At 44.0% G+C, this 13625-nt stretch overlaps 1 protein-coding gene and 1 pseudogene across 4 annotated transcripts in view; both read left to right on the top strand.

Annotated features, from left to right (window-relative positions):
- Positions 1-13625, top strand: part of Cdh13 (cadherin 13) — a 1184913-nt gene that overhangs the window by 580459 nt on the left and 590829 nt on the right. The window lies entirely within an intron of this gene.
- Gm22999 lies at positions 6351-6512 on the top strand (annotated as a pseudogene).

Below are 13625 nucleotides of genomic sequence, written 5' to 3' on the forward strand. Positions count from 1 at the left end.
TTTCTTGAACTTTAATTTCAAAATATGTACTGTTAGCATCTAGAAGCCACTGATTCTGCTTCTGCAAGATTTATCTTATCTTTAATTTCTGTGTCCCTGTGTGGGTGTGTACACATGGGTGCAGGTGCCTGAAGAGGCCAAAACAGGACATAGACTCCCTTGCAGCTAGAGTTACCAACCATTGTGAGCTGCAGCACATGAGAGCTAGGAACAGAACTCAGGTCCTCTGCAAGAGCAGTGTATGAGCTAAAACATCTCTCTGTCCCTGAAGTGACTCTCAGACTGCTGACTTTGCTTATGTGACCTGGAGCCATAACGCAGATGACCCAAGGACTTTCAACTTGTGTACCAATATAGAACCGTGGTGACTCCGCCTCTCCTATAATCCTGGCAGGAACTTTGCTGCCTGCAGCGCAAAGCTAAACAGTGATGCAGTGAATAATCACCCTTGCCATTTTTTTTTTCTGAGATCAGAGTGAAGATTTTTAATCTCTTGTTAATGGTATTTCAGAGACAGTGGTCATCTTGATGAAATCCCTTCTGTTCTCTGATGTCATCGCGTTTCTTATATCATAGATCAGAGCAAAACTTTACAAATTTTCTTAGACTTTATTGAAATAATTGTAGATTTTAGTTTTTTACTATTTCACTTTGTATATGTGTCTGTGTATGGGTTGGTGTATGTGAGTGCCAGAAGAGGGCAACAGATTCCCAAGTGTTACTCCAGATGGTAGCACTCTTGACACGGGTGCTAAGAACCTAAGACAGGTCCTCTGGAAGACCAGCAAGTGCTATTTACCACTGAACCATCTCTCCAGCCCCATTATATGTTTTTTAAATGCTTAATTTGTTTAAGTAGCAGAGTCTGTTGATGATATTTTGAGAGGTAACCTAGGCCCATATCCCTACAACAAAACCTGTTTGGCTACATTTTACATACTGATGGAAGCATCTTGCTAATGTTTTCTTGTAGATTTTTCTGTGCTGATTGAGACATTGTTCCATAATTTCTCGGTCACAATGTTTTGTCAGGTTTTGGTGTCACAGTTACCATGCCCTCCTAAAACAAACTGAGGAGAGATCCTTCCTCCTCTGCTCAGTGAGAATAGGGAGCTTGGTTTCACCCGTCCCTCAAACGACCGAGGGGTTTGGTATAGGAAACGCCCCTTGATCTGTGAACCAGCTGCTGGTTGGTAGGAAGGTTTATAAAGTTTTGTTTCAACAAATGTATCCTCTCTAGACATTGGGATGTTACATGTTTCATACAATAGCTGTTTGTTAATTTGTAATATTTAAGGAAAACTTTTGACTTTACCTCATTCTGTTTGTTGGCATATCATTTGTAATCTGACCACACTCTTTTGATACAGCACCCAGAAATTCAGGTCCTGCCTCATTTCTTATGCTGCTCATCTCATTTGCCTAGCTAGAAGTTGCCAATCTTGATTTCTTTTATCTGGATTTTCCATATAAACGACATTTACCCTTGTTTTCTCTACTGTTCTCCAGCCCCCTGATTTCTTTTATCATGATTCACCAAATTCTGCTTATTGCAGCTGACACTTCTCTTTCAAGCTTTATAAGATAGATTCCCAGGCCACTGTTCCTCTTTTGCAGTAGAATCCATTTAAGGGTATGATTTCAGCTGGGCCTGGTGGCAAATGCCTTTACTCCTAGCATTTAGAGGCAGAGGCAGACAGATTGCTGTGACTTCAGGGCCAGTCTGCTTTATATAGGGAGTTCCAGGTCAGCCAAGGCTGTGTTGTGAGATCATTTCTCAAGTAAATACACAAAGAAATAAGGATATGAATTTATTTTTACGTTTTCCTGTTGTTTTTTCTTCTGATGTCATGAAGACCTTAGATTATATCCCGGAAATTGTACATGAAATATTATAGCAAAGCTAGATTTTGTTTTGTTCCTCAAAGAACAAAGAACAGTTTGCTTGTTTTTATTTGTTTATTTGCTTATTTATTTTTGGTTTGCCTAAACCCAAACGTGTACACTCTGTGCTTGAGGTGAGCTACACCTCTGTCCAATGAGATGGCTCAACAGGTAAACACAAGCCTGGCAACCAGAGGTCGGTCACCAGAACCCATGTAGAAAGATAAAGATGCACTCTGATCTCTACATGTGCATTATGGAGCACGTGCCCTCACATGTGAATATAAACACATAAAATGTGAATGAATGCATAAATAGATGAATGGATGGAAACATGGATGGATGAAGAAATGAATGAATGGATGGATGGCTAAATGATTGAAAGAATGGATGCATGCATGAATGGATGAATGAATGAATAAAAGAATGAATGAAAGGATGAATGAATGGATGAACAGATGGATGAATGAATGAATGTAGAGACTGCCTGTACAGATGTGCTTCAGTGGTCCACAGCAGCAGACTGAAGAGCATGATTGACAGACAGAAGTCAAGGTTCTCTCTTGCCAGTCTCAACTATCTGAATTTGCCCATTTTTCTCCTGATGGCTGTGTGTCCTCTGTGGAATAAACCATCAGAACTAAGGGATTTGGATGAGTTTAGTCACTCGCCTGGCACTGGCTGATCTTGTTGTCAGGCCAAGAGTCCCAAAGATGGAAACACCACGTGCATCTCACCCACATATCACTTTCTTCTTCCAAGACTCTCCCCCTCCCTCTTGTCCAACTTCTTTATAGCCCCGTGAGTGTTGCTTATCAAGTGCATGAGCAAGAATTTATATCCTATGTGTGATGGTGGAATTGCCAAATTCTACTACAGAATAGCATCAGTAGCAGAAGTAGCAAAAATGTAACTTTGTGTGATCAAGTAGAAACATGACTCTCACCAAATGCAGAATAGGAGGTGAATAATCAGTGTATTTTAACATACCTGCCACAAATCTGGCATACAGTACAGTCAACAAATGTACTAGCTTTTAGCCAGGCGTGGTGGGGAATATCTCTAATCCCAGCATTTGGGAGGCAGAATTGGGGAATCTCCGGGAGGTGAGTTTGAGGCCACCAGGATCTACATGAGTTCCAAGCCAGGTAGGGCTATATTTATCTAAAAACAGAACAAAAAGACAAACAAACAAACAAATGGACAAACAAGAACAATAACAAAACAGAGAAAAATGTTCTAGCCTTCTATCCAGGATGTCTTTGTTTTCACCGTTACCCTTGTGTATTTGTTCCCAAGCAGGCAACACAGATATGAGATTGGCTAGCTTCAGTATGCATGGAAACCTATATAAATAAATTACATCAATAATGCATCACGAGGATTTCTTTGCATTCGTTCAATTGCTTTGGGGAACACGGCTGTAATGGATATATACTATTCTACAAAACACATAACCATTTATTCACATGATTCATGGCTTATGAAAAACAAGAGGAACTCACACAGCTTCGGTGTATACATTTCTATATGAGGAAAACCCTGCCCCGTGGCCTTATTTCCAATGAGGCTCAGTGCTGACTGGTTAATGCCAAACAGATAAAGCTAAGTAGCGCCTTTTGGAGCCTAAGATGCTCATTAAGAGCACTTTCAGATTTGGACTAATAAAAATGACATATCTGCCTCGTCCCTGCTTAAGGAAATTGAAGTGCTTCATCATCTTTATCTCATTAAGATCCCACGGCAGCTCAGTGGCATGGGCGAAGGTCAAGGAGGCTCTGCCTTTTGCAGAACGGAGGATCAAGTGTCAGGATGATGGAGTGCTCTTGGTAGGATTACCCACAGTGGGGAAGAGCCCTCCATCTTGTGCCCCGGATGTCTTTACTCTGGAGATGATTCAAGACAGCCACAGCTCTCAGATTAAAGAACTTCCAACTGCATAGTCCTAACATTTGAAGGCTATGAACTAAAAATAATTATGCACACACCCCAACGTAGACACTCCTGTGTGACAAGAATTGACTGACATGTTAACTTTTCTACTCCCCAACTCTTTTTTTTCTACTCCCCAACTCTTATATGAAATAATCACCTCATGACTAAATGAATGAAGGGGGTGATTTCAGCTCTGGCTTCTCCTCTTGTATCTCTTGTGCCGTCTTGCAAGCCAGAGGTCTTTCTGAATACTTTATATGCACGGGGACAATTGCAATCCTGGGACAAGACTATGAGATACATCCTATCATTGGCCCCAGTTTTAAATGAAAAAAACTGAGACTTAAATAATTTAAACAGCCAACCCAGGGTCCACATAGACCACCTGTGAGTCCTGTGTTAAAATGAATGGGAAGTATATTTCTGTCTTACATGAAACTGACCAGTGATGTGTGTTCCTCAAAACATAGGCCCATCAATAGCAGGAAGTTTGTTCTAATCCAAGAAGAGGCCTACCATACAAATGGTATAGGAATCTTTGCGGAACATTGGGCGCTCCTGTTGCTGTCCTCACAAGCAAATTGTGGCCTTTGGAGGCAGACGTGTCCTTAAGGAATTTAAGCAGTCAACTTTCTGCTCTTGCAAAATACCACCGTTTGGTCCCCAGTGCCTGCACCCAGCTAATAACTGTCTGTAACTCCAACTCAAACACCCTTTCTGGCCTCATAGTTAAACAAACATAAACATATAAATAAGAAAATAAATCTTAGGAGAAGACAGACAGTTTCAAGCCGGTCATTTTAATTAGTGTTTCCTGAGCACCTGCCCTATATCAGCTACAGGAAAGACCTTGAAGAAAGACTCGTGATGAGACATACAAACCCATATCACAAGAACCAAAGCGGAGACTCGAGGGCGGCTCAGTTCTGCGTGAGGCACGTGGACTCGTGAACTCATAGCTGCTGTGGTTACAGGCTTCAGATCTATACAAGATCAAGCCAATCCCCCAATGTAAACATAGTCTCCTGTGACCTGCAAGGCAGCAATAGCTGTCCAGGGGAGGAAAGGTTTAGGAATCCAGAGCGACACGAGAATTGGACCAATGAATGAAAGCCACGGAGCTGATGTTTCATCTTAGCATCTGTGTATATAAACAAGGACAGAATTAAGAGCTGTGTGGAAAAGACCAGAATGCATCCGTAAACCACAAAGGTCAATAGTCATTAGAGAAGCTTTCGGTATTTTAACAGCAACAATGTGAAAGAAAGCCAAGCAAAAGGGGAAAAAAATGTTTCTGTCTGCTGCCAGATGGGTGCTTTGAGTGGTGCCTTCCCTTTCAAACAATTTTGTGATAAGATTTTTTTTTTAAATGGGGAAATGACTAATAAGTTTGGGAGCAATTAACTTGATTCTTAATAAGGATGATTCAGAACCATAGCAGGAGCTGAGATTCTTTCAGGCTCTCTAAATATCACCACTAAATATATAGTAATTGGATATTTATATGAGTGCAGACTCTCTCGACAAAAGCGCGAATTGTAACACGTTGAGATGCAGCGCAGTTTTAAACATGCTCTCTTACTAGGGTCTCAAAATAGCCTCAGAGAAAAGCCCAGTGGGGTTTTGATGGGTAGTTGCTGAATGTCTTTACTTCAGCAAGGAGCTGGGACAATTTACACAGTGATGTGCCACATGGGATGTTGTCTTAGTCAGTCCTGGACAAAATATCATGACCAAGAAGCAAGTTGAGGAGGAAAGGGTTTATTCAGCTTACGCTTCCACTCCACGTTGCTATTTCATCACCAAAGAAAGTCAGGACTGGAACTCAAGCAGGTCAGGAAGCAGGCGCTGATGCAGAGGCCATGGAAGGATGTTACTCACTGGCTTGCTTCCCCTGGCTTACTCAGCCTGTTTTCTTATAGAACCCAAGACTACCAGCCCAGGGATGGCACCACCCACAAGGGGCCCTCTCACCCTTGATCACTAATTGAGAAAATGCCCCACAGCTTTATCTCATGGAGGCATTTCCTCACCTGAAGCTCCTTTCCTGTGATGACTCTGGCTTATGTCAAGTGGACACAAAACCAGCCAGTACAGATGTAGAATATGTCATGGGATTAGAGAGAGGGCACAGTATGGAGGCTGGACGGACCTCTGGCTGTCACCTGTACCCTGATGGCCGTACCCTCCCTCCTCTGTGTTGTAGCTGTAGGCGCTGAGGTCCAGGTAGATTTCCAACAGGTCCAGCAGAGGCAGCAGGTAGCCAGGCCGAGACCACATCAGACCTGCCAAAATTCTGTCACCTCTATTATTCTGTGCTACATTCCCACAATATGAAAAATGAAATCGGGATTGGAAAAGATGTCAGCTTGTAGAGAAACCCCATAGAACTTACAGCTGGAGTTTTCTATGAGCTTTGAGCTGTGAACAGATACGACCTCCACCCCCCAACCCCCCCACCCCCCCACCCCCAATGCTTACAGATTTCTTCATCACGGTCGTTTCGCTATCTGTTTAACATGCCTGAGATTCACGCCCCTAGAAGCACTGAATGCAGGAGGGAGGGGGGAGGGTGTGAGGGAAGGCGGTGCTGTGTCACGTGTGCATCTATAGGTCGCTGAAAGAAGAGAAGAAGCTAAGTCTGTGCTCAGTGTTCTGACCTGTGAACATCTGAATAAAGCAAGTCTGAGACAACCACCAGTCCTCCACCGTGCAGGCCCTGATGGCCCCTAGGACTGGGAGCAAGCCACAGAGTAGAAGAATTCTGCCTGGGACTGAGGGCCCCAGATGGGAATGAACCGGAGATAGACGGCCCTCGTATGGGGCCACTCCACTGGGTAGGGTGAGGAGCGAGTCTCAGATGACCACCAGATCAGCACCATGGGGTCTGGACAGGGAGCTGGCCTGAGATGATGATTAGTGGCATGCTACACAGGTCCTGGGGGGACAGGGCAGACCATGCTTGAGATGACCCCTGCCTGGTACCAAAATGCACACATGGGACACAGAAGTCCCAAGGCCCCTCCCAAGACAACCCCATACACTCAGAGATCCTTCATACCACTAAGGGGAGCAAGTAAACGGTCAAGAAAGGGAAGGGAAGGGAAGGGAAGGAGAAAACAGAAGGATGTGGGCACAATAAAGAGAGGCAGAATTGGAGAATCGAGGGTAGTGAAGAACAGCCTGCTGTGAGGAGCTAGCGATGCCACCTGGGACCACGGTGGGATCCTGGCCTGTGCTACCACCAGGAGCCATATCTGGATCCATGGCCCCGAATCAGCAGGGGTCCGTTACTATCCCCGGTGTGAGCTGCCACCTTGGGACCTGTTGATGTCTGAGGGCTGCTTAGAACTGGCCCCAGCCCTTACCTGGGCATGGTGGGAGAGCTAGCCCTGGGGGCATGAGAGCAGGAGACCTGACCTTATTTCTAGCCAACTACAGTACTCCAGCAGTACTTCTGGATCTTCGAGTGCCTCTCCCTGCCCCCTGCACCCACAGTGAGGTTCTAGTATTGATAACGCTACAGAAGCCAGGGGCCTCATACCAGACCAACAAGTAAGTCATTGCGATAAACATTTGCAAGCAAAAGAAGGACGGACAGAAGGGGATACTGTGGGGCACACTGTGATACACTATAGCTTCCACAATGAGGTTTATTATTTATTTATTTATTTTGTCTCTTTTGCGGGGATGTTGCAACGGTGGAAGGCCGGTCCGAGGGGAGGAGAGGATGAGCAGTACTGGGGTGCATGATGTGAAATGCACAAAGAACCAATAAAAAGTTTTTTTGGTTTTTTTTTTTTAAAGAAAAAGAGCAACATGTCTGAGATTAGTCACATGATCAGGGGGCTACGTATACTGAAGGGCAATAAGCCATTACAACAGTCCTCTTCCTCTCCAAGATTATGATTTAGAAAGCTGGGTTGTCGATATCCAGTCATCAAGAAGGATAATGCCAGGTACATGTCAGGGTCTCATCGATAAGGCTTCACCTCGGCAGCGCTTTAGGGACCAGAATTTACCGTGAGTGTGGCGTGCTGCCGGGGTGGGGGTGGGAGGGACTGACGTAATCCTTACCATACTTCTGTGGCAGTGCTGACTTCCAGAAGAAGCTTTCTAAAGTTATAATGTGATAAAAAAAAAATCAATTTCAGACGTAAGTCTGGTTGCCAGAGGTGGCTTTATTTCATACCTGATAAATTGCTTATCTCTGGGTTTGAGCTAATGATAATATTAACAAAAATGTCAGAGCCAGCTGATTGGCTGAAGAGAATTATATGGCTGGGAGACACCTTTAGCAAAGACGAGTCAAGGTAAGGATGTATGGCTTTGAACCTATTTGTTTGGGTGTTGCAGTCAGGAGATTGCCTCTGCATCTTCTTGCCTTTGTTATTTCTGAGTGTGTGTGTGTGTGTGTGTGTGTGTGTGTGTATACCTGTGCATGCAGACGTCATCTCTGGGACCGGATACTCCCTGGGTGGCAGAAATGCTTTATGAATCTATGACTCCGCCCTTCTGAACATCTTCATGATAGATGTTCAGATGAACCCATATCTGTCTTCACAAGGCACCAGCTTTTATAATTCCAACAACATGGGAAGAAAGTGTGCTCATGTATTTAGCAAGCACCAGGCATGCTCCAGGCAGGGTACATCTGGCTGCAATTAACCAACACACCTGGACGTGAATAGCTTCCTTGGGTGGAGGTTGGTTTCTTTGCTCACCAGGAAGTCCTAGGGTAGGTGACTGGCAGAGATGGATTTTCACTCAACAGAACCATGTGGAAGTTGAATTATTGTTACCTTTCACTCCGCCTTTTTTAAATGTTGTAGTTAGTCTTCACACTCTTCTTCATGTTTGTAACAATGAAAGGACACCCATCCATCCTGTCAGTAAGCCTGGGAGGAGGGGAAGCTAAGCAGCCCTGGCTTTATATCCTCTTTACAATGAAGGAAGTCCTACCAGAAGAATTCCACTACTTACCGCAGAGGTCAGGGACTTGTCTCGTAGTTTATCCTAGCTGCAAGGGAAGCAGAAAGGGGACAGAAAATGATTTTGTCAGTTTGGTGCCTCAAAGAAAATTGAATTTATTTGTACAGCAAGAAAATGGAAAAATAATAATTTAGGGAGACAACCATGCTTGCGTCACTATCAACACAGCTTTCAAACCTATGCCAGGTTGCCTGGCTGCTCTAATAGAAAAGGCAGCGCACTGAGATCTTTGCATGTGCCTCAGAGTGTGTAGATGGGTAGCCAATGTAAAACCAAAAGACTAGTAAAATGTCAAGCACCAGCCCAATTAATGCCCTGTTTAGGGAGAAATCAAGAAAGAGGGTTTCTCGGACATGCTCTTGAAGCTACAGGAGAGTTGAGACATTCGTTCCCATGGCAACCTGAGAAAGGCGGTGCTCGAGGTCTGTCATTGATGAGCTCAGTGAGCACGGACATTCTTGTGTAGGGCTTGACTTTCTACTCTACAAGAAGAGGTCTTACTATCAAGCTTCAGTGAAGATAGCACATCATTACTAGGTGTGGGTCAACATGTTCCTTAGGGTTCTTGCACTGAGGGTAGAGTCAGGTTGAAATCCACTCCTTTTCCAAGACTTCCCGGGGCTTCCAGTTCCCTAACGTCTCTGTGGCTTTGGCTCCTGAGTTCTAAAGCAACAAGTGATGACGTCGTTCCTTTCAGTGTGGCTTTGGGGCTGTTCTTTGGAATCAGAGTTTCTGTCAGCCTTCCTAATAGTATTTGCTCTGAGAAATAAGTACATAGCACTGTCTGGAATCCAATTCATAATATTGCTGCTAGAAATATCACAGACAAAATAAAACAGGCAGTGGGTAAAATGACACACTGTAAAATCTGTTGTGGAAGAAAAATTGACTGAGAGATCAAATATTGCTAGCATTGTGGAACATCACTGTGATAGCCTGTGAAAAATTAGATGTAGTAGAAAGAACAAAAATGAAAGAAAATGATGGGTGCCCAAACCAACCAGAGGAAATTTATTGGTAGTGAGTCATCGATGCAAGAACCCAGTGATCCTGTCAAAGGGGTAAAAAATGCAAACTTGAAGTTGGTAGACTGAGTCCTCGCCCAACTCTAAACAGACCCACGAGTCAGAAACACCATTGGTAAGAATTTAATTTGACCCAAACAATCAATGGTATAAAAACATCATTGGTATAAAAATTGCATATAGCACAATGAGTTCTGATGGAAATCACTGTGGTGAAGTAAAATGGACCTTTCTCATTTGAAATTCTTTTACTATGCAGTGTAGAAAACTGATCAATGACTTAATTTGGCTTAATAGAGTTTGCTTTGAGAAATATTACTGGACAGAAATTATTGAAATAACTCTGATTCTCTTGTAATAACTTTGAAATATGTATGAGAAGGTGGCTGAATCTGCATAACAAGGCTATAGCATCCCACTGCACTCCACGCATGCACGCCACTCACAAACCCTCCTTATTAAAGTTTTCATCGCTCCCTGGACTTTAAACCTCAGAATATTTATTTATAAATGCTAAAATCCATTCATCGTTGAATTGAAAAGTGGGTGTTAGTCCCAAGCGAGTATCACGTGTATGTTGTGAGTTCAGTGACAAGATGGACTCGTGAAGTTGGTCAAGAGCATCAGTTCCCAACCCCATGGGCCATGACTCCTTTGTGGGTCAAACGACCTTTTCACATATGAAGGTCACATATGAGATGTTTACATTATGATTTATAACAGTAGCAAAATTATAGTTATGAAATAGCAATAGATTAATTTTATGGTTGGAGAGACACCACAACATGAAGAACTACATTAAAGAGTGGCAGCATTAGGAAGGATGAGAGCCATTGGTCAAGAGACAAGCAAGAGGGGGAAATAGACTGGCTAACACCCTTGTAAATAGTTGCTTTGGAGAAAATTTCCTGGACCAGTGAGATGGCTCAGTGGGTAAAGAGGCTTGCAACCAAGTTTGAGGACCTGAGTTCGATACCCAGAAACCACATGGTAGGAAGAAAAAACTGACTTCATGACGTACATGCACACACACTCATACACACACACACACACACCTTAGTAAGTAAATACATGTAATAAAAATACCTGAGCAGACTTCCTGTCTGAGAAGGCTTCTGTGTTTGATGCTTGTGTCATTGCTATGAGAAAATACCTGGCTGAAGATCTTGAGGAAAGAGAAGTTCACCTCAGCTCAATGGTTGAGGGCTCAGCCCCTCGTGGCGGGAAGTCCCAGTGGCAGCAATGTGAGATAGCTGATCTTGGCTCTGTCCACTTTATTCACTCCAGGACCTCAGCCCATGGGATGGCACTGTGTATATTTAGGGTGGGTCTTCCTACCTCAAACAATGTAGATCATCTCCTACAGAGACATTTCCCTCTAGGTAATTCTAGATCCTGCTAAGTTGACAACAGGAGTTAACATCATGGTGCTGGTGAGTGGCAGCCCCCAGCTCACTCGTTCGAGTACTGACATGTTTAGAATCTGCTCTCTGGGCTCAGCCATGCTCCATAGGAGAACATGCCTTTGGCTCACAACGGCAGTCTCCGTCAAGCTCCTACATCCCGATCTCGTGTTGACATCTTTTGGGTTTGACTCTGACATGTTATTTCCTTGTCCCAAGGGTGTCTGGTTGGCTCCGTGTTCCTATTAGGCTTCTACCTCACAGAGCTGTGACTTGAAATGTCAGGGTTGTCACGACAACAATGGAGCAAAATAAAGCAAGCTGTTGACATTCCTTGAGCACAATTTGCAAGACCTTGTCTTGTAACATTTTCCTATTTCCAGGTGACACCTGCTCACCAAACCATGCCCCCAAGTCCCAGAGTTTTTACAGACTATATCTTGGTCTGATCTCAGCAGGCACGGGCCAGAGAGGCAGGGTGTGTGTGGGGATGGGGAGCTGAAAAGCCAGGTTTGACGGAAACCCTGAACAACTGATTCTCCTGCCAGTCTGGGCCTCGCTCTGTCCTATAGAGCAAAGTATCACTACTCAATCCATGGGGCTGCTGAGAGAAGGGAATAGAGAAATGCTCCGAAGAATCAGAGGTCCTTCAGCAAGGTGCAATCGTCTACGCAGCTCAACAAGGCTAAGTCTGGGGCACACTGTGTCCCTCTGATATTTAGAAAATGCCCCACGTGGAACGGAAGAAGGGTCTCCGCCGTTAAAAACCCTTCCATCTCTACCAGGACTGGAATTCAGTTCCTAGCACGCACACACACACACACACACACACACACACACACACTGGGCTGCTCACCAACACCTGCAATGCCTACCTCAAGGGATCTAACACAACCTTTGTACTCTGTGGGCACTGCATTCATAAACACGTTCACAAACACATATACATATAAATAAATCCTTAAAAAAAAAAAGAAAAGAAGAAAAAGAAAAGACTTCATGCAAATCAAGGAACTTGTCAAGTTTCCTGCCAAAGTTTTGAAGCTTCTGGCTAATGATTGCGACTATAGACAGATGTTTAGAATAAAGGTTTCCAGCGATACTCCGACATGACCTATCAACTGTTTTCAGCAGTAAGACTTTACAGGGACACACAGCCTTGCCCGTTCACTATCATCGTTTATGGCTGAGGAGTTGCAACAGAGCTACCATGGCTGACAACGCAAACTGTGGTCACTTTGTGCTTTATAGGTAAAGCTTGGCAACCCCTGGCTTGATTTGTCAATTGCTTTCCATATCTATAGATTTAAATCCACATAGCGCCTGGGCCTATGAAGGGCTGCCATCCCATACTAAAGATGTGTAGACTGAGGATCACAGCTTGGGAATGACAAGGCCAGGAGTTAAGAAGAACCCAGTAATGCCACAGCCCATATTTAGTCTTTACTGTGAAGCATTTAAAATACCTAACACATTTAATTTTGTGAGGCCACTACAGTCTCTATCCGGGAGGTGAGAGGGGGATGTGACTTAAATGCAATGGAAGCTTGCCGTCCAGGGACACTCTAGATTTCTTAAACTGAATCTAGACCACACAGATCATGCGAGGCTACAGTGGTTTTTGTTTTTTTGTTTTTTGGTTTTTTTTTTTTTTTTTTTTTTTTTTTTTTTGGTCCTGTGTTGATGACTCAGCTCTAAGGACTAGAGTGGGAGACAGAGTACACCCAAACAGAATTCAACGTCTTCAGAAGTTAGTAGGCAGGGAAAGACCGGAAGTTAAGGTGTGTTCAGCCCAGGACAGCGGTGGCATTGTAAAAATGCATGTCCTAATTCATGTCTCTGGGGTAAGGAAAGGGTATAACACTAACGAGCTTCCAGTGCCAAACTCTGAGGGCAAGGTACCAGTGAACAGCCTGGCACTCCCTAACATCTATGGATTTGCTATTAGAAGCATAAACAAAGTTACAAGTGATAGTTTGGGCAGGCCTTGTGGACCTGAGGCTTCGGATCGTCACTGTCCAACCCTATACAAGGCTACATCTTGCTCCTCCTTAATTCCCTTATTCACTGGCTCTCACTGCCTCCCTCTCTGCCTTAGTTTCCATCTCCTTTTTCCTACCAACCCATCCTACCACGTCTCTGTGGTTCAAACCACCACAGCCAGTATGGTGGACATGCTTAGACACTCCCTCTCTGACCTGGTTCCAACAAGGGGCAACAGAAGCAGCCTTTCGTATCAGACATTCCGTTCTCAATAATTCTGTCAGATCCACCCCGGGTCTTCCCAGACTGTCTGCTCAGACCGCACAAGCTGGTGATTAAAACTTAGAACAATAATTAGACCCTTTATTTCCAAAGCAAATTTAATTTCCAGACCAGACTTCAA

The sequence above is a fragment of the Mus musculus genome, chromosome 8, assembly GCF_000001635.26.
Source record: "Mus musculus strain C57BL/6J chromosome 8, GRCm38.p6 C57BL/6J".
NCBI lineage: Eukaryota > Metazoa > Chordata > Mammalia > Rodentia > Muridae > Mus > Mus musculus.